We start from the raw sequence: 27,792 nt of genomic DNA on the forward strand, positions 1-27,792 counted from the left end.
TATCCTCATATACTTTATGAAATATTCTGTAGATTACATGACTGCTCACATTTTTACACACATGCACAAATTCAGCTTAGAAACAACATTCTGCTCAGTTGTGTATTGGCAAGAAGATGTAGCGGCAATTTAAAAGTTAAGCAAAGGCTTTTGGCTTCGCCTGCATGAACACAAACTGTGTGACTTTAATCTAGATCAGGTGACTCTACAGAAAGTAGAAAGTGTCCGACTGCACAACTTTGTGAACTTTCAGATTGTTTTTTTTTTTTTACATGTAAATTATCTTTGCATCTGAAAGTCTTCAGTGATGCCACTTGGTTTGCCACAGAAGAGTCTTTCAAACAGTCAGTTAAATAAAGGTTTGTTACAGGTTTACCACTACCAGTGAAGACTAGTTTGCAAATAACAAATGTACCACATATTAACAATCACTTTTGTTGTAAACAAACTATTTAAACTACTGTAAAGTATAATGAATTGATAACATATTCACTGTGGTGATGAACATAAACTATTTTTTTTTCAAACCGCAAATCAAAGACCTTTAAACTTCTTTCATTTATACATTTAGAAGTATTTATCCAAACTCTCAATAGCCTCCTGTTTTGTGCATGTTCTCCATCCATCTGGTATCTTATCACTCCCTGTCCTCTCAAATGTTTTCTCGTAGTGTTTTTCCAGATCTTCCTGGAATCTGCACACAAACCACTTCCAGTAGGGCAGCTCAGAGGTATCAGGGGTGATGCTCCACTTTGCATATTTTCCTCCTGCTGTTCTGAATTCTCTATATGGGACTGCGTTATCTGAGGCATCATGGTGAAATTCTCGATCGTTGCTTGCTACAGATGATGTGCAGATCCAAACTGACAAGTTTGTTGTATTCCTGTATGACCTCCCTGATATTCCAGTCACTCTGTGGAAAGGAACACTGTGATCAGTGTGGTCTAATTTATAATCATGGTTTTCTATGGTGCTGGTGCAGATGGCTTTACAGAACGGACACTGAACCCAACAGCACTTACAGAAGTGATTAATCAGAATCTCATCTGGTCTGAATCTGTGGTCCAGATTTACAGGAAATGTATTTGTGTTGAATCTACTGCTGATGTCAGACACTATAGCAGGAAGTTCTTGTGTTATCACATCTTTTAGGATGTTGAAATCCTCAACATCACGATGTTTCACTCCACTGAGGTCTTGTTCAGAGAAGATCAGCTCAGCTGAGAGCTTCTGTGTGAAATTCTCCTTCCACAAACCAACATCTCCTCTGTTCTCTTGAACATATTTAGCAGATTCATGTGCTGCTTTTATTATTTTCTGCTGCAGGAGTTCAATGTTCTCCTTCATCTTGGGGAAAACACTGACTCTGAACTTATTATTGATGTACTGACTGACTTCATCTCTGATGAAGCTCTTGAAGTAATCTCTGGGATTATGAATGTATTTCATGTATTTGCCAAAATCCTCCTTTTCTGCCAGTACCTTCAGGATATGTTTCTCCAGCTTTGATCGGTTTCCATTCAGTGCTGCAGAGTTTGATTTAATTTCATCTGTCAGATCTTTGGCAGTCTTCTTGTAGACACTCTGCTCAATGGGCTCTTTAAGTTTCTGACAGATGATCTCACCAAAAATTGCAGCTGAAGTAGATCCACTGCAGAATTTCTGGAAAATACTATAGTACTCTTCTCTCTTCTTCTCCAAATAGAGAACAGGATCATTGGCTTCCCTGAACAGTCTCTGTTGTTCAGTGATCATCTTTTTTTCTTCCTTAAAGATGGAGTAAGACAAATCCATGAAGAATTCATTCTTGAACACATATTTTACTCCTTCCTCATGGGCTGATATTCCTGCCTTGATGTAATCTACAACTTGTTGAATGTAGCTCTTGTTGTAGCCCGTCTTTGAAATGTTAAATGACTTAATCATTTCGTTTGTCTTCTGAGCAACATCTGCGACTAATGATCTTATTTGGGCGTCATCTGGAGACAGAGTTTCAATATATCCAAATGTTTCTTTAACTGTTTTGCAAAATTCTTTTACAGTCTCTACAATCTTTCCTTTTGTGGACGTTTTGTAAATAGCATAATCTGAGTAACTTGGCACAGTGAAAATGTTCTTGTCCTCACTGCTCTCGCTCCAGTGGTCTACAGGAGCACTTTCATACACATTACTGAGCATCTCTCTCACATCTCTCATTATATCAATGTCTTTGATTTTTGGATTGTCTGTGATGATCTTCTTCATCCACTGTTCCCAAAACAAATCAAACTCTTTCTTCAGTGTTTCTTCATCGTTACGTTTGTCTTTGAATTTTAAGGCAAGTTCTTCACTCTTTTTATAGAGAGTGTCTTCATGCTTTTTCCTCTTATCATCAATCTTTTTCTTTAGGCCTCCCTGCTGAAGAACCTCATTTAATTTCCTCTTTGTTTCTCTCACAATGTTTTCCTGAACATCCTTGATTTTGAGCTCAAATGATGTTTTCCACTGAATCAGCGTATCTTTATCTCTGTCTTTCTCAAATAATTCTGCCATTGATTTTTTCACTTCTTCACTTATTTTCTTCAGTTCTCTTTGAAGATCAGTTTCCAAAACCTCATGAATTGCTTCATTTTCTAATCGGTTCTGCAGTTTATTCTCAGTTTCCATCATGGCGCTGCGAAGACTCCAGGACCACTTGCTGTATTCAGTCTCCAGTTTCCTGTAGGCTGAAATCTCTGAATCTGAAGCTGAAGACGAATCGTTCATTCAGTAAAGCCTCCCAGAGATCATTTATACAATATTGTAAGTCTTTCAGCTTTATTCCATCTGATTCTGAGGCATGAGATATAATAGTCTTCTTGAGGTCTTGAATATTCTCACAGTAGTTTGGGTTTGGTGGTGCCATGGGTGGGCTTCCCTCCCAGAGCTGAGCAAAATACTTCACATCATTCTGGACATCAAATCTAATAATATCACTGAACCGATCTGCATCATAGACTTCATCTTTAGCAGCGAGTTTTGTCATCTCATCCAGTTTCTCCTGCAGTCGTCTTCTTCCCTCCATGTTTTTCTCTCCAGCTGTGACGTCTGAGACGTTCTGATGCACAAACACACATCTTGGATTCAGTCTGACCTTCTTCATCCTCATGAGGGCCTGAACAACAATCTGAAGAACATCCTGCATCTCTGATGGGTTTTCTCCCAAGATGTTGATAAAGGTCAAATGTCCAAGACCTACAACAAATGTGGCCAATTCATTGTCATGATGTGTTGTTGATTTTCCAGCCAGTTCTAGAGCACGAAGACCCTCAGTATCAACAACCAGAATATAGTCAGAGTTCATTTGTGTTTTCATCTCGTCTGAGACTTTGACCAGCTGCATGAACGCTCCTCTGGTGCACCTGCCGGCACTGACGGCAAACTGGAGTCCAAACATGGCGTTCAGCATGGTGGATTTCCCAGAGCTCTGAATCCCTAAAATTGACAGCACAAAGACTCTCTGATCTCCCAGTTTCTTTACGAGTTCATCTAGAACAGCAGAGATCCAGATCAGAGGAACATGAACAGCATCTCCATCCATCAGCTCCAGTGGAAATCCAGAGATCATCATCTCTGCTGCAAGACTCGGGAGAGAAGAGAAGTGAACCTGCAGGCCTTTCTTGTTCTCCTTCACAGATGAACATGATTCATAGATCTGACCGATCTCCCTCATGATGTGCTCCAAACCAAAGCCTGCAGCCTGAAGATCCTCAGATATTCTCTCAAGTTCAGTTTGTTCAGCTATGAGTTGTTCAGATTTATCATGTTTCTCTTTCAGTTTTAAGACTGTTGCCCACTTTTCATCATATTTGTGATGTATAACAGAAAGATCAGCTGATGTATGTTCATCCAGGAGGTTTCCGAGCCACTTAATGAAAAACATCTTCTCATGTGAGTTCATTTGTCTAATGAAGAGCTTCATAAACTCACTGATGTTAGATTCATGCTGCTGTTTACGGATTTTCTCCAGCTCTGTTCATTTTCTACTGATTTCCATTTCTATTTCATCTCCTCGAAGTCGGTGTAGTTCTTTGTTCTTCTCACACCACTGATGCCACAGTTTTCCCTGATGAGGCAGAACTGATTCTTTGATTCCTATCAGATCTTTCTCCACCAGCAAACTAATCATCGACTGTGCTGCTTCTCTTCCTCTCCTGCAGTATTCATTATCTTTCTCATCTACTCTGATGTCTGAGTGTTTGGACAAATCTTCAAGTCTGAAAGTGGAAGATGATTCTGAGAGACAATCATTTATAGCTCTTCTGAGATCTTCAGATACTTCTGCTTGATTTCTGTCTTTCATTCCAATCTTGTATTTTCCTTTGTCTGTCTCAATCATAGTAGATTCATCCTCAGTGAAAAGACAAATGAGTGGCTTCGTGTTTGAGTACAGGTTTTGGATTGTTTTTGCACTTCTGGAATTCCTGTCAGGTTGTGCTAGAAGGACAACATTGACTGAGGACATTTCAGTGAGGATCAGCCGCTGTTTCTCATGGTCTCCTGCATCACCGTGTAGATTACAGAACGCAACACAGTCATTGAATTTATCTGTGTCTTTCCCAGAGGGGCAGAACCAGGCGATCTCCACCACTCCATCCATCAGGACTCTGGATCTGCTGCTGCCTGGGCAGTTCCTGTGGAAGAACGTGTTGTGTTTCTCATTGATCAGACTGTTCATCAGCTCAGACTTGGATGAAGACACAGAGTCAAACCTGAAGAAAGACACCATTGGAGTTTGTGCCTTGTAGATCAGCTGGGTTTTACTGATGGTTTCATTTTTGGGGTTTCTCATCTTCCAGCTCTTGTTGATTTGTCTGAATGTCCAGAGAGGAAACTCAATCTGTTGTGTGAATGGATTAGGAACAAGCAGAGGCAGAGCGTACTGACACTGAGACAGTTTAGTGACCATCAGCTGCTTCAGGAAATCATCAGCACAAAGAAACACAGCCATCTGAACATCCATCGGGTGAATTTGATCAGATCGATTCGTTCCTTTGTTTGACAAAGACATTTTTTCAAAAAAATTACTCCTGGTTTTCAAGGAATCTCCCTGTTTTGTTTGATCCTGTTTACTGGTCTCTTTAATTTTGATGTATCTTGCTCTGTAGTTCATCATCAATAGTTTTTGAAGGAAAGTCTGAACCAGCTCTTCCTCAGCACAAGACTCACTGGACTGTAGAGAATGTGTAGTTATCTGAAGAACATCTGCTGGGCTCAGGTTATTGAGACGCCCGACTTCAAGATGAAGTTTGTGAAACAGATTATTCATTTTTTCCGTCTTTTTCAGTATTTTCCTGTTGTAATGATGGTGTTGATCAGGACGGACTCCTGATTGTCCACAGTCCTTGTTTCCCCTGTTGATTAAGCAAATATTGAATTTATTTTGAGAAATAACTTTTATACAGAACAAATATACAGCAGAGAAAATAATGATTGGATGCCCTGATGATTTTGTAAGTTTGCCCACTTACAAAGAAAGGAAGGGTCTATAGTTTTTAAGGTAGGTTTATTTTAACTGATAGAGATGAAATATCAACAAGAAAATCCAGAGAAAAACACATTATATAAAGGTTATAAAATGATTAGCATTTGATTATTTGATCCCCTACCCAACCAGCAATAATTCTGCCTCCCACAGTGTGGTTATGTGCCCATGTGACACAAGATCTCTGAAGATCTCAGCAGAGGAGGATTAAAAAACGGCACAAACAGCATTACCAGCTTTACTTATTACTAACCAGACTGACTTTATTTCTGTTAGTAGTCTACAAAAGTTGTTATTGCGAACTAAGAGAGGTTTAACTCTATTTTATTTGAAGTCACCATAACTGATTATTGTTTACATTAGTTGGGCTCTTAACTCTTTTTATATCATTTTTTTTTTGTCTGGTTTCTGTTTTGAAGTCTTTAAAAGTGCATCCATCCATGATAAAAGTGCTCCACACGGCTCTGGGGGGTTAATAAAGAACTCTTGAAGTGAAGCGACTCATTTCACATTTTAACTTGCAAAATATGCAAGTTGACTCATGCCAAAATAGTAAGGCTGCGTCTCATTTCTCTGTCTTACCCCTTACTCTTACCCCTTCCCCTCGGTTTTGCGCGTTCATGTGAGGGGAAGTGGTGTCCCAATTCTCATTTTGACTAATGCTGCGTTCACACCAAACGCGAAAATGCGGTCTTACGGCGCGAATGAGGCGTTTAGCGCGGCGCGGTAGACGCGAATTCGCCCGTCTAGTTCGCGCGAATGACGCGAATTGAGCGTCTGGCGCGTTTCGCGCGTCAAGCGCGAATTGTGCTTTTTGTGCATCACGCGTTTGACGCAAATTTGCGTCTGCCGCCCGAGTTGAAAAATCTGAACTTCTGCGTCAATTCGCGCCGCGTTAACCAATCAGGAGCCTGCCTGCTTGCTGCTGTCACGTGGTGAACTGACAGTTTATAATGTTATTTTATGTTTGGCCTCAATACATTATTTTGTAATATGACTAAAATGCACAACAAAGCAAATCTTTCACTTAAAAACTCGATTTCAATATGAGAGATAGCCTACTCATTTGTATTGAATGCTATTTATTCCATATCTATTCTAGATTAGCCTATATGAAACTTTATTATTCTAATGTAAAGACACCAAACACAATTAAGTGTACAAAAACTTTTCAAAAAAATCACAGGACAGGTTTCACTTCTGGAGGCTGGCTCCATTTATTATCAAAACAAAAATAAATGACAGATTAGGTGCGGGAGAGGGTAAACCTCGCGCCGGGCTGTACAGCGCGGGCTCGTCATGCAGAGACCACTCGAGGCCGAGGCTTTATACGGCCTACGCTGTCCTCGTCAGCGTCCTCACCATTAGGTCCACCAAACCTACCTCCTGGAGCAAATTGTGAAACTCCTGAAACCCTCCGGAGGTTTTGGTGGACCCGAGTACAGCGACGATGTCCCCTACGCAGCTGTTTCTGCTCTCCAGAGCATATACGAGCGGTGATTCTCTCGATTAATGCTAATGCTATGCTCGATAAACATCTGAAAAAGATGGCCGCCAACAGCTTTCGAAACTTTCGCCCCCGGGATTCGCCTTTGACGCGCGTGACGCGCGGAAATTTCGCTTCAAACTTTTGATTTTACGCGCGTCAATTTCGCTCTTGACGCGCGAATGCACACAAAGTGGTCACGCGTATAACCAGACGCGGCAGGCGCGAATTTTGACGCATTTTCGCGTTTGGTGTGAACGCAGCATAAGGGCTAGGGCCAAGGCGTAGGGCTACATAGCCCTTGAAACGAAGTCTGCGGAGGACCACACTTGAAAGAGAGGGGTAGGAATTTCCCAGAAGTGAGTCGCACAAATGTATGTATTTTCAGCAGTTCAATGACACTCGTGTTTTATGATACCTTTAATAAAACATTCAAGCGGTTTTAATTGTAATGTTTTTGTTTTGAATCACTAGTTAACCGCTAGCTAGCAGCTATGCGCTGTTTGCCGTTTGCTAATGTTTTGCTTATGGTGTCGCCGGCGCCGCCGTTAAATACAATGAAACAATGTCTTTGACTGATGGCACACAAGTGTGCAAAGATAAAGGGAGACCAGGCAATCGATATCACAACCCGAGACGACGGCATCTTCGTTTGTTTATGTCAACGCGTATCGCCTCTGTTGACGTAGCAGCCAGCTAGCGGAAAGGGAAGATGACGCAAACGGTAATCGAGTGGTGTCTCATTTCTTAGAGAAACGTTCTTCCCCCTATCCCCCTTCACTCGGTATCGAAGGGCAAGGGGAAGACGCAGACGAAGGTGTAGAGGAAGGGGAAGGGGAAGGGGAAGGGGAAGGGGAAGGGGAAGGGGAAGGGGAAAGACAGAGAAATGAGATTGGCCCTAACACTTGGCGATGTATGTCGTAGTTCATACATCTTGATTGCACAAGTTCTTGATTTATACTTCTAATTTGTGATTGATGTTTTGCTCTATCCTCTGCGCTTTTGTGTTCGTCATTACATTGTGCGTCAAGTTCAAGGGTTAGTCTTTCGTCGTAAATCGATGCGCGTAGCATCAAATGTTGGGCCCCGGTCACAGAACCAAGGGATGGGCCCCTCACAACACCAATATGTATTTACAGCTTTACTTATTACTAACCAGACTGACTTTATTTCTGTAAGACGTCTACAAAAGTTATTGAGAATTAACAGAGGTTTATATGATGATGACTTATTGAGTTTCATTTGATATTACCACGATGGTGATCAGTGTTTGCTTTAGTTGGGTTTTTGACCCTTGATTTTATAACATCAGTTTTACTGTGTGGTGTTACTAAATTTGATAAACTATGTGTTTATTTTATTGCAATCAACAAATGATAACAATTAGTAAAAGACACCGTTTTAAAGCTTCGCAAGGTGCAATTTATACAACGAGTTGAAGTTTGCTGTGCTTTATATAGGCCTACATGAAGTGAATGCCTGCAATCATTCAGTCATCGATGAATGCACAAAACTTGCAAATTAATAAAAATATTATAAACTCTACAAAACAATACACAATTATAGTTTAAGTTCGCGCTGAAACTATATTTACCTTTTTTGAAATAATCCATTAAACCTGCTGAGAAACGAGGAGCGTGAACTAAAATGATCAGGGGCCTCATTTATAAAGCTTGCAAAACATGCGTACGCCAGTTCCTGCGCAAAAGGTGGGATTTATAAAGAAAAACTTGACGGGAAAATTTGCGCACATGCACGCAAACTCTGACCCATGCGTACGAACGTTTTGGAGATGGAGCACTTTGGCGACACCGATGGTGAGCTGGAGTTAAATGTATTTTTGGTCACTTTTATACAGAAAATCTAAAGAAAATTAAACATATACAGAAAGATTATACAAATACAATTTCAATCACCAAGCCTGTCACTTGAAGCAAATATCCATTCCTTCTTAAATGTCCGCGGCAGCGAGCGTGTTGAGCCGTTTAGTGAAACTGACGCAAATAACAGTTTAAATAAATAAAATACTTCTGATATAAACATTTATATTAAATATGCCATTCAAATTAATGGAGTTAAACACTTAAACATGAAATCATTACTGAAGTTACAACATTTTTTTCAATTCAATCATTAGAAATATTTGTTGTGGATGCGATTGTTTTTGAACACTTTTCCTCTGGCATGCTGTTTTTTAATGTTTTAACCACAGAGATAATTGCTTATCATGATAAAAGCAGATTGTCTGAGAAAATAGTTTCGTGCAAATAATGCCCAAGGCCTATCTGTTTCCATTAAAAATATAAATCAATTAAAAATACAATTCGGCAAGTGGAAAAGATTGAGAAAAACTTTCTCTGAAATGTATTTTACACTTTGATTTATGTAGGCTATTCAAAAACAAGGCAAGGATAGACAACTTATTGATTTGTATTAATGTAATGTTTCTTGTACCGTTTATATCATTTGCATATGATTATTCATCCACGTGATAACGTTTAAGTTATCACGTGGATGAATAATCATATGCAAATGATATGTAGATGAGGATCTGCATAGTAAAACTAGGCGTTGTAAGCTCCATATATGGTTATTTCGGGGAGGAGACGCTTGTACGCACAATCTTCCGCTGACTGGCATTTATAAAGTGAATTCAGCGCAGGTTCTGGCGTAGGCACGGTTTTATAAGTCTGAATATTTTTTTGCGTACGCCATTTTTGGCTTTCGGGTGCACGAACACTTTTAGTAAGGTTCCTACGCACAGTTTTATAAATGAGGCCCCAGATCCGCCCGGGAAACTCATGAATATTCATGTAGGCTCCGCCCACAGCCTCTACAGATGCACAACTCACTTTTGCTCCACATTTCACATTTATCAAAGGTGCAAAAGGGAGAGGGCGCGAAACTTGTCACTTGTAAGCGAAAAACAGTGTTTGAGACTCGTCGCAGCAGATTCAAGCAGTTGTAGTTATGTACTTGTGTTTGTGCTAGAAAAATATACAAGACATTTGTGAGAAAATATTCTACGAGTGTGCAACTCATCTGATGAATTCACATACTGATTTGCGGATGAGCAAAACTTCTCTGTGACTTCACATTTTTGATGCGGGTGTGTAAATGCATTTTGCACCATATTCACTGCAGCAACTGTAGCAAAAATGTGAGCGTATGAGTTTCTTAATTTGTGATTTGTAGAATAGGATTTGTGCACCTGCAATGAAGAATTTGAGAAGGTGAAACTGGTGTGTTGTGTTTGTGGAAGAGAAAAAAAAAGTCTACAAGTTTGCAACTCTTAAAACATTTCTCAAATTTACTGATACACATGTGTGGCTATTCTCTACAACTGCAAATTTCACTGTCACAGGCGTTCAGTTGATTTGCACCAAAAAAAACATAGGTTTGCATCATTGCTCAGTAACGTTGCGTGTGTCCACTACACTGGCTAAACTCCACTCAGTGCCGCTGGCAATGCTATAATGTCTCCGCTTTGCGGTGTGTCTCTTGCGAGTGTGTTTAATCTATGTTTTTTTTCCCAACACACACACAATATAATCATCAGAGATGCATGCGATTACATTCGGAAATAGACTGTTTCCAAAAGCAAATATCCTGTCAGTTTTACAAACTTTTATAAACCCTGCCAGTAGGCTATAATCACAATGAACACATCCAAAATGAAATATTTAACATAGGATAACAACTGCAAAGCGTCTAATTTGTAAACAAAATGATTTACGCACTTAATCTAGCATTTAAATTCCGGCACATTTGCATATTTTTAGACAGACATTACATCCCGAACCTCACAGCAATCTGCAATTGTAGTTATTTGATCAATTATCATATTTACGTGGGTTGTGCATTGGCACAGCTCCTCACTGCAACTTCAATAGTTTTAAATGTGGGAACCCACGTCCGGTAGCGGGTAAGGAAGCCAGCAGTACACTCTCATTTTAATGTTATTGATGTGTGTTTTGGTATTGCTATGTTCGCCGGGGAGGCCCTAATTTATGTGTGTAACTACTGGTCCCCCGGCGCTATTTGTGTGTAAAGTGAGTGCGTGTGTGAGTAAGGGGGTAGGAGAGCAGGTTAACTCCCATATGGCTCTTATACTGTATACTGTAGCTATTGACGATGGCTATGTATTTAGCGTGAGTGGTATTGATGGTATGTCCTGATATTTTGTGTTATTGGTGTGGTATTTAAGTGATTTATATGGCTTTGAGGTTTGCAGTGTAATGAAATTATGCATGCTATAGGTGATCACATGAACTGATTTGATGCATGTATTTAACAACCTTGGTAACTCCACACTGAATATATTGTCCTGTTTGATTGATGCTTTATTTCTCTGTCTACTAATAACTTTCTCAGTTGATATACTATTGTAGTAGAAACCTAAATTAAACATTTAATAAATTTGTAATCCAACACTATTAAAGAAATGATAACAAACAACTGATAGGAACGACACTGTTTTTTGACTACACTGACTTTTTTTTTTTTTTTTTTGCCTTTGCAAAACGTGTCTTATAAACACTACGGCAGACAAAAAAAAAAGAATGTAATAAAATCAAAGGTCAAGATAAGAGCCCAACTAAATCAAGCTGTTCACCTGCAAATTAAATTAATTAACTTGACTTTTAATTAAGTGCAACTGTGCTGCCAGCATTTTACAGATAAATTACAGGACGATTTTTACAGTAAAAGCTGTAAAAATAACAGTACTTTGTAGGTGAAGATGCTGACAGTTAATTACGCCAAATTTACAAAAAGTTTTACAATGTGCAATCTTTTTCTGATATATACTTCTGATATATATATATATATATATATATATATATATATATATATATATATATATATATATATATATATCAGAAGTATTGTCCATAATTACACACACACACACACACACACACACACACACACACACACACACACACACACACAGTAATGAATGAGTCATACTAGTAATAATGAGTAATGCTAGTAATAATGAGTATAAAGTCAAACCTGAGTGTGGAAGTCTTCCCTCTCTGTATCTTCAATTCGGTTAGGAGCGAGTGAATGTTCTCTGGCTGCTGTGTCTATTTATAAGGTTGTGACGTGGAATGCTGTTGTCTTTTTAAAAAAAAATAAAAAATATTCATGTGACACGGAAAAACGAAAGTGAAAGTGTTTTAGTGTTAGTTGTTTTTATGTTGAGGATCTTGCAGCTGATTTGAGCTGAGGTTAACTCTTGTATGTAAATGTTACTTTTTTTATTTCTGTCTTGTGTGTTTGTTAATAATTCACATTAGTTACTTAAATTATACATAATACTTGTTTTTAATTATATATGTGGCAGAAACTAGTTGTCATACTGTTATTTCATTTTCCATGTTTTCAAGTTTCTGTTTTCCATCCCGACCAGTCTAAGGGTATCCACTGGAGATAACCAAGTGCAGTTTATTAACAAACAAAACCAAACATGAAACAAAAACATGACATGAAATGACATGAACTTACACAACAGTAGACTACAGGAAACAATAAACTCTCAGAAAATAATTGTACTTTTAGGTGTACGATGGCTTGTCACTGGGGCTGTACCCTCAGGGTTACAATATTGTACCTTAACCTTTAAAAGAAACATATGTACCTTTTAATGCTTTTTGACCCTCAAAAAGGCACATATATGTACCTTGAGGTCCAATAATAAGCCCTATGGGGTACGTTAGTGTAGATTATACCTTGGGGGACAGAAATGGACTCCTACTGTACCCCTATTTCTGACAGTGATGTCATGCTTGCTGACGTAGGGTTGCCAACTGTCCCGAATTAGCCGGGACGTCCCGTATTTTGGGTCTAATTTATTTGTTCCGTACGGGACCTCCCTTGTCCCGATTAAATAGACTGCTATGCTGATCAAACCAATGACTGATACAATAGCAACAAACTTTAGTGATCAAGAGACTGCATCATCCAATCACAGTCCACACTCACGCGCATCAGACCATACCAATAACAAATTATTGTTGGATTTGCGAACAGAATCCTCTGCTGTCTGGTCTCTCCCGGTTTGATCCGGAGATTCCAGACTCGCGCTAACGGCAGATCCCTTTCACTGTCCGGCCGGGTTTTGATTTCAGCAAATTAGTTTTGGTGAATTCAAACAACGTGATTATTGTTCATGAGTCCAACATCCAGCCACGCAAGAAAACATGAAATCTTCCTGAGGGAAAAGTATGCTATTACTTTCTTTAATTTCTTTAAAATGTAGTGTATAATGTTACAAAAGCTTTCTATTTCAGATAAATGCTATTTTTTTTAACTATGGTTTGTGTGTAATGTGACTTTTTTGTGTGACCTTGAAATTCGTTTTAGAATTAAAGCTGCATTCAGTAGTTTCGGGATTTCTTCGCTGTATTCTCGCTTTTTGCTCGCAGGTTTCTCTCTAGAGCTCCCCCCACAGCTTCGGAATAGATATTTGACAACACTGTTGTAAAAACTCATTGGCGATTCTCAGACACCAGAGGCTATAGATTAACGACATCAAAGCAGATGGGACCTTCTTTAAAACGTCTTCTTCATTCGGGTTCAAACAGCGTGAGGGAGCGCAATAATGACAGCATTTTAGCAGACTTCTTTTGGCCGTAAAGCAATTGTTTACATCGCGAGACCTGATATCACGCGATACTTCCTGACGCGGCGGCCGGCGGCCCGCCGGCTCAAAGTTGCAAGTGCGTATTTTCCGCTCACGGGCACCAGGGGGGTGCGAAACGACCACCATTCAACCCGAAATAAGTAATATAACCATTCCAATGACTCCGAAGCTGTTCAGTTAAGGTAAAAAAGTTACTTAGTTCACCTTTAAATTGTACATAAATGGTTAAGCAAAACAAACCCACATAGCAACATTGTTTCGGCCCAGATCCGGCCCACATCTGGCACTTGTGAAATGCGGATCTGGCCCACATGCAGCATGGAATGATGGCACTTGAGTGGGCCGCTACTGTTTGCCAGATCTGGGCCATAAGCAGGCCATAGACATGCCACATGTCAGCCAAGAGCAAAGAAATAAACCAGAACTGGACCTTATCTGAGCCACAAAGTCTGTGTATATTAAATATGGAATCATCTGAGCCTTAATAAGCCTGTTAACATGCAGAATCTCTGAAGGAAAGAAGAGAACAGAAAAAGAGATGAGCAGAAACACAAGAACTACAACTGACTTCAGACACAGCCTCAGATTAAATCAACTGAAGAGAAAAGAAGACATTAAATCTGTGAAGATCTCAGCAAAGGAGGATTAAACAACTACACAAACAGCATTACCGGCGTCACTTATTACTAACCAGACTGACTTTATTTTTGTCAGACGTCTACAAAAGTTTTAATATATACTGTGTGATACAGTACAAATATTTTGAGTGTCCCTTATTTTCCTGTAAAGAACCACGATTGTCCCGCATTTTTCTTTTCTGAAGTTGGCAACCCTATGCTGACGTATATGTCAAAAAACTCATGCGACTTCAAGGCGGACTTGTCGGATTCTGCAGTCGGGCGCAGTTGCTCTCCACCGACTGCGCTGATCAAAAGCACGATGGGAAACGACTTGCTGACGACACAGCTTAATGCTCATTGGTTTAAACAGCATACTCAGGACACTTAGTCTAACTCATCATTTGCACGGACTTGAGTAACCAGTGAACTGTTATACACACACATACGGCTGCTGAGACAGAGAGCGCCAAAGAGAAAAGGGTAACACAACCTTGGGTCTTAAGTGGCTTGGAGTTGGAAATGCCCCCCCCCCCCCCCCCCCAAAAAAACTGCTATACTGCTTATACACCAGGTAAACTTTGCAAAAGACAGCACTTTTCATCAAGTTGCCCGAATCTCCAATGATGTAAAGGAAAGAGCCACTCGCAAAGAATCTCAGGGCAATGCCAAGCCGCTGAAAGGGCTGTAGCGCAATGCAGAGCCAGAAGAGTAAAAACACCAGAAATAGAATGTAGCCTACATGAAGAACAGATAGGTTCAGAAGTATAGATAGGATGAAATCAAAATGAACAGAAGTTCTGATGAGAACGAACACAGAATGTAGAAAAAAACACTTATTTTCACTTATGCTAGTTAGCTTAGCATACTAATTGGTTAGCATGCTAACTAGATGCCATTCTTTCTAAGTTGGGTCTTCAGCTATCAAGTTAACCATAAGCTACATTAGCATAGCATGCTTATCTGGTTAACATTGTAAGGACCATCCATTAGCCCAACGACGGAATCCAATGGTCTGGCGAAGGTTTAAAGCGTGTATGTCTTTTCAGCGATCCAGTGAAGTTCACTTAATTTATTGGAACTTAGTTTTAGTATTACTTTAGCTCTACGTTTGATCTGACTCCAATTTCAAATCATAATCAAATTTAGATCGTATTTCTGATTAGAAATTAATCATAAACATTGATTATGAATTAATTTAGATCTTTGATTATTCTGATTATCCCATACTTTCAGTTATTAATACGTTATGGACCCGAATGCCGCAGAGAGATCACGTCGGCCAATTCGTGTTTCTCACGGACACAAACTTGTTAATTCTGATTTGAGTCAGAGGATGTAGGGTTTGCTAATATACCTCTAAAGTCAGTCGCCTACTGCTTACGGACTAGAGAGTGTAGTTTAATTTAGCCATTTCCACAACTTGCTAAACCAGTGATAGACAGAAATCAACAAGTCTCCAAGATGACGTGCCTACTGCTCCGTTCATTCATGTGCCTGTAGTTTGACCTACCTTAACTAAGTTTGCGGTAGCACCAGCCTCCTTAAATATATTAAAATAATGATTTCAGAATACTTCAGAATAAATCAAGATGTAACATTTATTTGTCAGGTAAAAATGTATTATGCCAATTACAGAAGTAATTTATTAAAAGCCAATTCAAATATACATGACATCATTTACTCAAAGATGATTCTAAAAGCAAGTAATGTTTCCTGGCAAAGACACACAGTAATGTGTCAGGGTTTTCCAACAGGAAAATACTGACATGCATTACTGTGCGGAGGATTCTCTTGGTAAAAGATTCCCACAGGTTTCTCTGTTCCCTCACCTTAAATACCAGATCAGAACAGAAGGGGGTTAAACAAATGTTGTTTAGAGTTGTTTGGGCCAATCCATGTACCCCAGGGGGGTAGCACCTGGTTTCAGGAGATGTAAAGAGATATCAGCCAGAGAGGAGATACAGGATTCTCCTAAGTTCCCAGTCTTTTTCATTAAACCAATGACTGCAATGAAATTAAGACCATTTTACCAATTGCACTGTGCCCTTTAAAATGACACCAAACATGAAAAGGAAAACCAACATATTCACAAGATACATCATATGTGATATATAGACATTCTTAATGTACTTTCAGTGCCTTGAGGAGGGAGAGGGGGAGGGAGAAGAGGAGGGAGAGGGGGAGGGAGAGGGGGATGCAGAGATAAGGAAGAAGGACAGTTTGGACAGGTGATGTCCTGTTCTCTGTCTTTGCTATCTTCTGTCCAGGGTGCATTTTACTGCTTTATTGCAGTATTTTGTTTTAACAGGAAAATCAGTTCTTACAACATGTTATGGAACTTTTTTTGAGAACTCATTCTCACACTGAAACCTCTCCTCAGCAGACTGGTGCACATGCATGAGTGATTAGCTCAACGTGTTACACCACAGATCCCGAATGCTTCGTATCATGGGTTCGCAACTCAGTGTGACACGTGCCTAGACCGCATGAGGTACTGTGGCAGCAGAAGTTGCATCTGTTCCAGGCATTGTGCCTAAGAATGATCTTATCTGAAGCTGTCACATACAACATGCAGTGTTTATACGTACAAATTCATTGTTCTTCTTCTTCCAGAATGGTAGTCAATGGTAGCCCTATGAACCACAGGTAGGAAAATTATGAAAATTGGCACACTTGTAGTGATGGTAATGAGAAATAATCTGACCAATTTTAAATGATTTAATCTAAATTTTTTAAATACAATATGCTCTGCATTTACTTCAAAATGATTAATTCTGACTTGATTCTCTCTTGAAACTATTCAATTTCGGCAGCTGTGTAATTGCATGTCTGCCAAGTGGTGCATTGAGATGAGTGACAAACACCTGACCCAAAAAAAGTGAGTTCGAGCCCTGTGTGGGAAACTTGAAAATTGTGTATAAAGTTGTCATTTCAATTCAGTGGCGGTTTCTTCATTAGGGTGATCGGGCGACGCCCCACCAAAGTGTGAAAGGGACTTTTTCAATCACACAATCTCATTCAACCACAGAGTTACGCTAGCAGTCACTCACTGTTGTTCTGCCTCTGGATAGTCCAGTCAGTGCCAAATGTCACGTTCTGTGGAGTACCGCCTCTTTTTGGGCTATTTCACTATGGCCGAAAATCGCCCAGAGTGTTCCCATAGACTTACATTCAAAGATTTTTTTTTTCCGAACTGCAAGCACTGCAATGCATTCTCTATGGGTTCCGGGAGGGCTCGCACTAACGTGCTTTCGTCATCATACGAAAACTTCACTTGTGCAGCAATTGGTGGAAACAAATAATATTTAGCCATAAGCTGAAGTGACATCCAATAATTTCCTCAGTTCATAACTTACATTTCATGGACATATTCTCCATCTGTAAATGTTAGAAAGTCAATATTTCCAGTTTGCTGTCATGAGTGGGCGAGCTTTCTGCAAGCTAAACTTCCGTGAACGAGCGCCGCCGCGTCCATGCGCGCCGAACAGACGGAGCGCAATAAGAGCGCAATTATTCTGACTAAAATATACATTAGCACTAAATTATAAATATATTTAGCTAAAATATTTGTTGTTGAATATTTGTTGTTGTTGGTGAACATAAAAGTGCTAGAGAATTTCAAACCTACATGTGTATTTTTATGATATTAGCTTTGTTTTTATTTTTATTTTAAAAATATTAATATCAATTTAACTACTTCTTTAAAAAGCATTATTTTGTTTTTAGATTGTAATGTTGTAATGTTAGAATGTAATGTGATTTGACCCCTTTTTTGGATAGACTGCAGATAGACAGCAAGGTTACACTATGTTTGTTTTTATAACCTTCAATATGAACATTGTTTGTTGGACAATATTAAAATTGTCCAACAAAAAACACCATTTTCGGAATAGATTTGAGGGTCTTATTGGCTACATTTTATGTCCGAAAATGAGGATCATCACTGACTCAAGTAGCGAACTGATCGATTCAGTCCGATTTGGTGTTCGACCGGTTCACTAAAAAGAACCTGTTTAAAAGAATAATTTGTTCACAACATTTTTGTGTGTAGATCTTTCCATGGTTCTGCCAATTTCTTTCTTTAATTCTTAGATCTGCAGCATAATGTCTTTTACTTGATCTCTTTTTTTGCCATGCTGGTCTCCTGGTATCATGAGGGTTTTGTCTTTGCTGAGAGAGACAGTATCTGTGCTGATCTCAACAATGTCCTGTTGTTCTTTAATTGTATGTTTTATGGTTTCTCTCTTCTCTTTTCCATGGGCATTTTCCCCATATTTTCCACATCCTCTTTTTGTTATTTTCACTTTGTTTTTTTTCTCTCTCCACTTTTTCAATGTTTCTTGTGATCTATCAGAATGTGTTATGTTGTGTGTTAATTGCTCATATATATGATTTCTTAAGTCTTCATAACATCTATAAAAAGGTTGTAAGCATTACCATTTGCACAGTTAATTTAACACTCTGTAGTGTGGACACATATGTACACTGAGGAGTGTTAATTTAACACTGGGGATATTGCTGTGTACAGATTTTGAGAGGTTATTATTCTGGTAAAGGAAACCGTGAATAATCAGCCTGTACACAGAGTTGACGTCGCTGCAGAAAATGGCAAATGAGAGAAAACTGCAATCAGAGCTCTGAGAAATGCAGACGAGAGTCTCAGTGATGGACTGTTAATTGTGATGATTTTGAAAGGTTTGCCAGACTCGTTTAAACCGTTCGCCATCCATATCACACAAAGTGATGAAAACATATATAACGTTTGTAGAGTTCAAAATCAAGTTGAGTTTTGAAAGTACGTAAAAGTTTCACACCAGCGCGAGCGATGATAACGTGATGAGAGCGAGTGCCTCAGCTCTGGACGACTAAAGCCGGGTTCACACTGTGCGATTTTGGCCACGATTTGGCCGTCTGAGACAAATTTAGCAAATCCTAAAAGAATCCTCTGATCCTTGGCTAAAGTCTTTGATCGCTAGTTTGACATGTTTCCGTTGCGATCAAATTTTACTCAGAGACAAATCTTCTGACACTGCCAGATTTTCATCTTCAGTCCTGCAGTGACTTCTCCTACGACAACCGTCAAATTGTCTTCGTTTTTCAGGACAAGCCATGACTAAAGTTAACGTTAGAGATTTCTTTGTAGCCGCTATCTCAATCCTGCGTGTAACGGAGCTCACTAGGTCCCCGTCTGTGTCATTGATTAATGATGTAAAACTCCGGACAAGTTTTCTGTGCATCCGTTTTTAACGCGCCTTGACTGTCTGACATCAATGACAACTGAGATCTTTCAGTGTGACATGACTTACAGCGATGATCATGTTCGTACAGTCTGACAAGCAACAATCGTAAATCGCACAGTGTGCACCTGGCTTAACATTAGCATTACGTGCTATAACTGCGGTCAAAAGCAGCACAAAGCCTGTGTTTGCCCGACCCAAAATCACAAAAGACTGTGGTGTAATTACTGTAATAGCTTGACGCACAAAGATGAAAATTGCAGACGCAAAAAGAGAGACAATGTTAAACAAGCCGCTGATGAAGAGGACAACGACGAACACACATTTGTCTTTAGAGCGAGTGACTGCCAATTCTACAGTGTGCAACGAAAGGGACTAATGGTTGACACTGGTGCGACATCACACATTATTACGGACATTGAAAAATTAAAAAAGTTAAAAAACTACATTGAGTTGGCTGACGAGACAAGAGCGAGTGGAGTGGCGCTGACAAGAGGAGATGCGGAGGTGTGTTTGATTGACAACGAGGGACAACAGGTGAAGGCGATGCTGAGGAGCGTGTTGTACATCCCATCGTACCCGCAGGACATCTTCTCTGTTAAAGCTACAATGAAGAATGGAGCTTCGATCAGCTTCCAACAAGGACGTGATGAACTCATACACAAGAGCGGTACTAGATTTCACATTCAAGAATACAACAGACTGTACTATCTGAACACTGTCAACCAGGACAATGATAGTTGTAACGGATCACATTCAAACCTGGCATGAGATCCTCTGCCACTGCATTTATGAGGATGTTTCCAAATTGCAGGATGTAATTGAGGGAATGAAAATCAAGGGAAAGATTGATAAATCTTATCTAAACTGTGAGGTTTTCATACAAGATAAATTTGTAACGAGTAGAAACAGGGAACCTGATACACGAGCTAAGGCTGCACTTGAACTAGTGCACACAGATCATGCTGGTAACCAGATTAACCAGCTATTAACCAGACACAGGAAAAGTTCTCAAGCTCAGGCTTGGGAGATTTGTAACAAAGTGTGTTACTGAACACCAGACACAGACTGACATTTCAATGTCAGATGATGATTTCCATGGGTAATGATGTGTATCCTCCCAGTCAAAAGAAAAAGAAAATGTGACTGATCAGACCCCAGAAAAGACTCATAAATCTCAAAATGAGACTAAAAGAAAGAAAGAGGGAGTTGATCACAGTACACGTTACCCTTAGAGAACCAGAAGAGCTCCATATTTGTCTGATTATGTTTCTGATGTTGAATGTAATGACCATATTCTGACCATTGTGGACTTCTGTTACAGAGTGTGTGACGTACCACAAACATTCAAGGATGCTATGAGTTCAAGTGAGTCACAGATGTGGGCTAGAGCCATGAAAGATGAAATGGATTCCCTTAAAAAAGGACACATTTACTCTAACTACACTACACTTGTACACTACCTGAAGGTAGTGATGTATGTCTCGAGACCGGTCTTGGTCTCGGACCTCTCGGTCTTGTCTAGGTCTCGCTGTCTCAGACCGACATAGTGGTCGGGGGATTTAGAAATACAATATTACAATATCCACGACGACACAACGTTCGATAATGCAACATTATTATCCGCAACGGAACGGATTGAAGCGCGCGCCGGATTGATGACAGAGCGGTGTGTGCGCGAGCCACACAAGAAAACACTTTATCCACGGCCACTGATCGCAGCGGCAACGAGAACTTTGATCACTTGGTTTAAAAAACACATATCAGTGACATGATGGGTTTTATCTTCATTCAGGAGATTTTGGGTAACTGCACAACTGACAGATGACTTTGAGTGCACCGCCAAACGGTGTGTGTGTGTGTGTGTGTTGTGTGTGTAACCATAGCGACAAAACGACCAACTTTCGGATCCTGCACTTAAGCCTATAATTTCGTTTTTAAAAAATTAATTATGTATTTAAAAGTTGCAGAATGGATTAATTTGGGAGTCTGAGACTCCGAAATCGGCAGAGATAGACAGGCATTTGCTTAAATGAATTTGTGTCTTTGATATCTGTGTGTGTGTGTGTGTGTGTGTGTGTGTTGTTTGAATACAGTATTGTATTTAAGATGGTGTTAGACTAAATAAATGGTCTTTTAAATATCATCTGCATATCTATGTTGTGTTGACTAAACATTAGGCCTAATCCAAGTTTATAATTGTGCATCTTTAATTTGCTGTTACGATTTCATCTACACATTAAGTATCATTTCAATTGGTTAAATATTTCTCATTCTTTAGACACTTGTTGGAGGAGCAAGATGGTGTTGGAGGTGTTTGATGTTTTGTCAGATGAACCAGTCAGTACCAGTCATGTCAGTTCTCAACAGTACACAAAAGTTAAGGGAGTCTCAATCCTCTAATAGTGCAGTAACAGCCGTCATGCAATAATTACTCACATAGTTGATCCTTTAGTTGATAGTCTGCAAAAACATTTACAGTGAGCTCACAGTCACACACATGACAGGGTCTGTTTCTGTATTGTTCTGCCAACTGCGGCTGAACCCTAGTATGCTGCTGTTCTTGAATTCATACAAGTTATAGCTTAGCTTCAACACTAGTCTGTTTTTTTTCCTCCGGTCTCGACTTGGTCTTGGTCTTGACTTATTCTGTCTTGGTCTTGGTCTTGGTCTTGTCTTGGTCTCGGTTTAGGCGGTCTTGACTACAAGTCTACCTGAAGGTAAACATGCCTAATAGATGGGTCTATGCTGTCAAAAACAACGCAGATGAGACCGAGGCATACAAGGCCATGTATTTATCAAAAGGCTATAGTCAAGTGATGGGTATAGATTACAAAGAGACTTTCTCACCAAATATCACTTCAGTACGTGCTTTAATGCAAAAGACGGCACAATATGATAATGACCTCCACAAGGTAGATGTAAAAAGAGCCTATTTTTGGATGCTCCAATATTTGCATGCAATACTCCCAAGGAGTAATATGTTTGTGTTTGCGAACACCGGTTAAAAGTCTTGCAGTATCGAATGCAGCACTTAAATCCAAAAGCACCAGTACAACAAAGTCACCTGAGTCAGTAGCCATTAAAACATAATTTAATAATTTAAACTCACTATGCGAGTTAAGGGGGTTTTAAGGTTTTTCTGTTTTGCTAAAACTTGAAACCATCACTCACTTTCTCAAAACCTTAAACACAAAACCAAATTTTCAAGCCACATTCACAGAACTTCTGACTCTTCTGGCAAAATCAAACAATCGCATCAAAACTGTTTTATCTGCTCAAAATCAAACAATGCCCTCAGATCATACACACATCAGTCAATATTATAAACTCTCCAGATCATTCATTAGAAACTACATAAAAAAAGGAGAACACAGAATCCAAAGCAAGCAGTTACAGAAAAAAGCATGTTGTAACAAAGTAAACTAATTTTGCAATTACGTAAAAAAAGTATAGTAATATGACAACGTACACTAGTAAGGTGAATAAAGTCTATATTGTATCCACTGCAAGTGTAGTTTTGCACTGAATATTTTATAGTATTGAATGTCTGTATATTCAGCACTTGCATGCTGTGAAAATACAGTGACCAACTGCAAAAGCCAAACAGGTTACAGTACCTAAACTCTAAATTCAGTAAACAACTCTAAATGGAAAGCATGTTACAGTAAAGTACACTCAGAAGAGTTGTGCAACTGCAGATTCAAGGTCAGTGAGAGATTAATTCTGCTTCAGCTTCACGTCTTCATGTTGATCCGGCTGGAGGAGTTTCTCCACATCACAGACTGTCGTCTATGCAGGCAAAGGGAAAAACCCTAAAGCAGATCCAGCCTTGACAACACTATACACACCTTACTCTTCCTCGTCCTCATCCTCTTCCTCCTCGTTCACCACCTCTTATACACGTACTCTTCCTCCTCTTCCTCTTTTATTGTTTCCATCCATTGTTGATATCAACATTCAGTGCAACATTTTGAGTAAGTACTGAACTCTGAACAGACTTGTATTATGTACAGTTGGTTTGGTCACATCATTAGAAATAATTGTGAACAATTTGGTGTCGGTGTGTGTAAACAAAGACAACTGTGTTGTAGATGTGTTTAACTTTCACCTGGCTGTGTTTAGCATTTTGTGCATCACAGTGCAAAATGTGTTTTAGTGAGTGAGAATGTGTTTAGAGTTTTGAAAAAAGAGTGCATGGGATTTGCAAACAGTGTTTTAACGACCTGAACTTGTTTAATGTTTTACAGAAAGAGTGATTTATTCAACAAATTGGTTTAGACTATTGAGAATTTGGTTCAGAAAATGGGGTTTTGTGTTTTAGCAATTCATAAAAACTGTTACTACTGTGAAAACATTTGAGAATTTTGTGCACACTGTATTGAAAAATGATACAATACATGTGATTTGCAATTTGCATGAAATTAAGGAAAATTTACAACCTGTTTAGGACAATTATAAAGTGTTCAGACATTACATTAAAGTTACAAATTAATTTTGAACAATACCCATTCTTGTCTTAGATCAACTTTGATTAACTTTTTTGTTCCACTTCAAATGTTGACTACTGTAAAAATACAGGCTTTAAACAGAAATTGATTTTTAATAAACACACCCTTGCAGATACATATAAACTGTGCAACAGATTTAATCACAGTTGTCTGGCTTAAGTGTGACAGAGAAGAGAAACACAAGAATTTCATATTTGGTCTGATTTAAATCTGGTCAAAAGATGCAGATCTTGAGATCTTCGATGTCTCCCGTCAGATGAAAACATGATCTCTGTGTGGAAGAGATAAAATAATAAACTGCTGTATATTCATGATCACATGTCTATTATTACAGAGTAAACATGAATCAGTTCTCAGGAAAACAGAACCGCTGTTGTCAGATGATGAATTACAACTCATATGTGCAGATGAAAATAAATCTGTATTAAAAAAAAATCAATATAACATATTTCCTTTATTTTGTTGATCCATGATTAAAGTTATGCACAGTGTGAAATGACTTTTAAAGAATGTTTTAAGATGGAAGCTACACACAGAGAAACCAAACAACTCACATTTGTCTGATACCACCATTTTTTCATCACAGTTATAATTATGATTATTTTGAAACATTTGTAAAATTCTTGCTGCATTGATAGAATGTGATTGTATTAAATGTTTTACCTTATAGCTTCAGAACCACTTGTATATTCCTGTTTTACTTCGATTCATTGTATTCCTGCTCCCAGATCTTCAATGTCTTTCGGCAGGGTTATTGATCTCCTCCAAATGGTTTGGAAACTCGTCACAGATTGTGCTGAATTCAGCCCCTCGACGCGAGATTTTAATCACATCGCGTAGTGTTGGAAATTGTCTGTGAGTCCACTGAGTCGTGATGTTGTTATATCTGTTGATCAATCTCATCCACCTCATGGGATCCTTAGTGGTTCTGAAGAGCAGAGCACATAGGTTTTTTTCAACAGGTGGATAAACTGGACTATACACTCTGAAGAGAACATCAGGATTTGCGTCAAGCTCAGTTTCTCTTTTTTTTTTTTCGTTCATGGACACTCAAGCCTGTAACATCCTCCATCCCATACATATTTCTGACCAGAGGTTGTGCTACCATCTCTAGTCTGCGCTGGTGTTTGAGGATTGTGAAGCTCCTGTTTTAAACCTCTTGTTCACCAGCTCATCCTTATAAACCCCAGTGATTGCGCAAACCGAACAGAAGATGACAGGATCTGTTGTTCAGTCCTGCACATATTTGATTCAGTGCCCAGATCTACACCTGTCTGTCTGGACTGGTTTGTCCACATGATTCTGAAACTGAAACCATGGTGCATATGTAATACCATGGTATTTTACTGTAATACTGTATTTGCCACAAAATCATATACATTTATGTCAACTATAGTAATCCAAAGCACTGCAATAGGACAATTGGTAACACTTTACTTGAAGGGGTGTGCATAAGACTGACATGACACCTTCATAATCATGACATGGCAGATGTTATAAATATGAAGGAGGTTTTATGCATGTTTATTACAACTGTCATTAAGTGTCATTCGCTCAATTATGACATTTTTAATGTAAATATGCCATTGTTTGAGATGTCTTTGTTATGACAACTTGACATAAACCAGTACATCATAACCTGTCAGTGTCATTGTCATGACAATTTGACATTACCAAGACAACATAAATTGTCATAAACATGACATAGCAGATGAATTATCAAACTTAAGAAACCACTTAGCTTTGTGGGTTAACATTTCCTTAAACTGTCAGGTGGTTGGTTTTGTCATGAGGCCATTATAACTGTGTCATGAATGTTTTTCTTGACCTCAACTACAGTGGTACAAATTTAATTTGTCATTAAAATGTTATAATGGCTTCATGACAGCCAATGTCAAAACCAACCACATGACAGTTTAATGAAATGTTAACCCATAAAGCTAAGTGGTTTCTTAAGTTTGATAATTAATCTGCTATGTCATGTTTATGACATAGTTATGACAGGTTTTGTTGTCTTAGTAAAGTCAAGTTGCCATAACAAAGACATTTCACACAATGTCATATTTGCATTAAAAATGTCACACTGGTGACAGTTGTCATAAACATGCATAAAGCCTCCTTCATATTCATGACATGTGTCATGTCATGATTATGACGGTGTCATGTCAGTCTTATGCACACCCCTTCAAGTAAAGTGTTACCGGACAATTATAGGACAGGATAGGCTTTTTACACACGTTAACCCGAGATGTTAACAGAATCTTAGCTTAACTTTTTCATGTTTCACACTGTTCAGTCTTTATCCTGCATGGGTTTTAAATGGGTTAATGAATCCTGGATTTGTAGTTTTGAGTTTGTCTGATAGTCCCAGATATTGATTGATTGAGCTTTATTATCAACCAATGCTGAAACTGTCCTCTGGCTTCTCATAAAAACACAGAAGTTCTACACATATACAATGAAGACGTGAACAATAATTATAATCAACAATTGTTAAAAAAGGTTCTCACACTCAATATTCGGTAACACTTTATTTTGATGGTCTCTTTTGAATCTGTTGACTATAAGTAACATTGTACACTAACTCTCATAAGAGTATTAATGTACTGTCTGCTTAATATCTGCTAACTCTTTATTTTTATGGTCCTCCAATAGACATTCTACTGACTAAATAACTTTACAAAGTACATGTCAACTTATTCTAACCCTAACCTACCAGTCTACTAATAATCCTTTTGCTGCAGAGCAGAATATCACAACCCATAAACCCCTTTAAAATTGCAAGTGGGAATATTTACTCTGGACTGGACAGACAGATAAGCAAAGGTATATAGTTAAAAAAAGAAGAAAATGATACTGATCTGAAAATGTTACACGGCTGAAATAAAACCACACATTTAACATCTGACACAACCAGATCTACAGCATACTGTATCTAGAAGTGTCTGTTATCATTCCATGTCTTTTTCATTTATTTATGTTATATGTTTATTGGAATGATAACAGACACTCCCAGATACAGTATGTTGTAGATCTGGTTGTGTCAGATGTTAAATGTGTGTTTTATTTCTGAATGAATCATGCAGTCGATACCAGAGGCAAAATTTGGGTTGTCAGTGAAACTGTAATAGATGTCTAACAATAGCCCAAAATTAGATAACGAAATGCAATGAGTGAAGAAATTAATACAAACACCTTGTAATCACTGATGACTTTGCTTACATGGAATATCATAACTCATGCAAGTTATTTTGGCAAAAACGACATGTAAACAAATCCAAATCCAAGTTATTTTGGCTAGAAGTGTGTTACTCATAGCCGGACTATATCGGGTCTATAGATAACCTAGACGGTGAAATGACGGCTATTGCTTGCTTTTAACTATATATATATATATATATATATATATATATATATATATATATATATATATAGGCTATACTGCATATAGTATATCAAAACTGACATTAAAGTGTTGCACCCTCATGAAGACTAACTCGCTTTATTCTGCTGATTTACTGTAAAGTTCATTAAAAAGAAGTTTCAAGTTTCATTTATTTATGAAGCACATTTAAAACAACCTTGGTTGACCAAAGTGCTGAAGAAAATTGCCTTGGTCTAACACCAAATGAAAATAAACATTCACAAGACATTAAAAGCACAAGCGAACAAACAGGTTTTCAAAAGACTTTTAAACTCAGATACTGTAGTTGCTGTTCTGATAGACAGTGTCAGTTTGTTCCATAGCTTTGGGCAAAACACTCTGACACCAGAGACAAAGAGAAG

The 27,792-nt window shown here is 38.7% G+C and overlaps 1 long non-coding RNA gene and 1 pseudogene across 2 annotated transcripts in view; both read right to left on the reverse strand.

The window, feature by feature from the left end:
* The window catches only part of LOC308694995, a 102,520-nt gene that overhangs the window by 24,164 nt on the left and 50,564 nt on the right, over positions 1-27,792 (reverse strand). The gene's annotated exons all lie outside the window — the stretch shown is intronic.
* LOC308694496 (interferon-induced very large GTPase 1-like) lies at positions 568-5,287 on the reverse strand (annotated as a pseudogene). Its single transcript has one exon. The product of its transcript is annotated as an interferon-induced very large GTPase 1-like (transcript).

The sequence above is a fragment of the Scardinius erythrophthalmus genome (genome assembly GCF_964197995.2).
Source record: "Scardinius erythrophthalmus genome assembly, chromosome: 8".
Lineage (NCBI taxonomy): Eukaryota > Metazoa > Chordata > Actinopteri > Cypriniformes > Leuciscidae > Scardinius > Scardinius erythrophthalmus.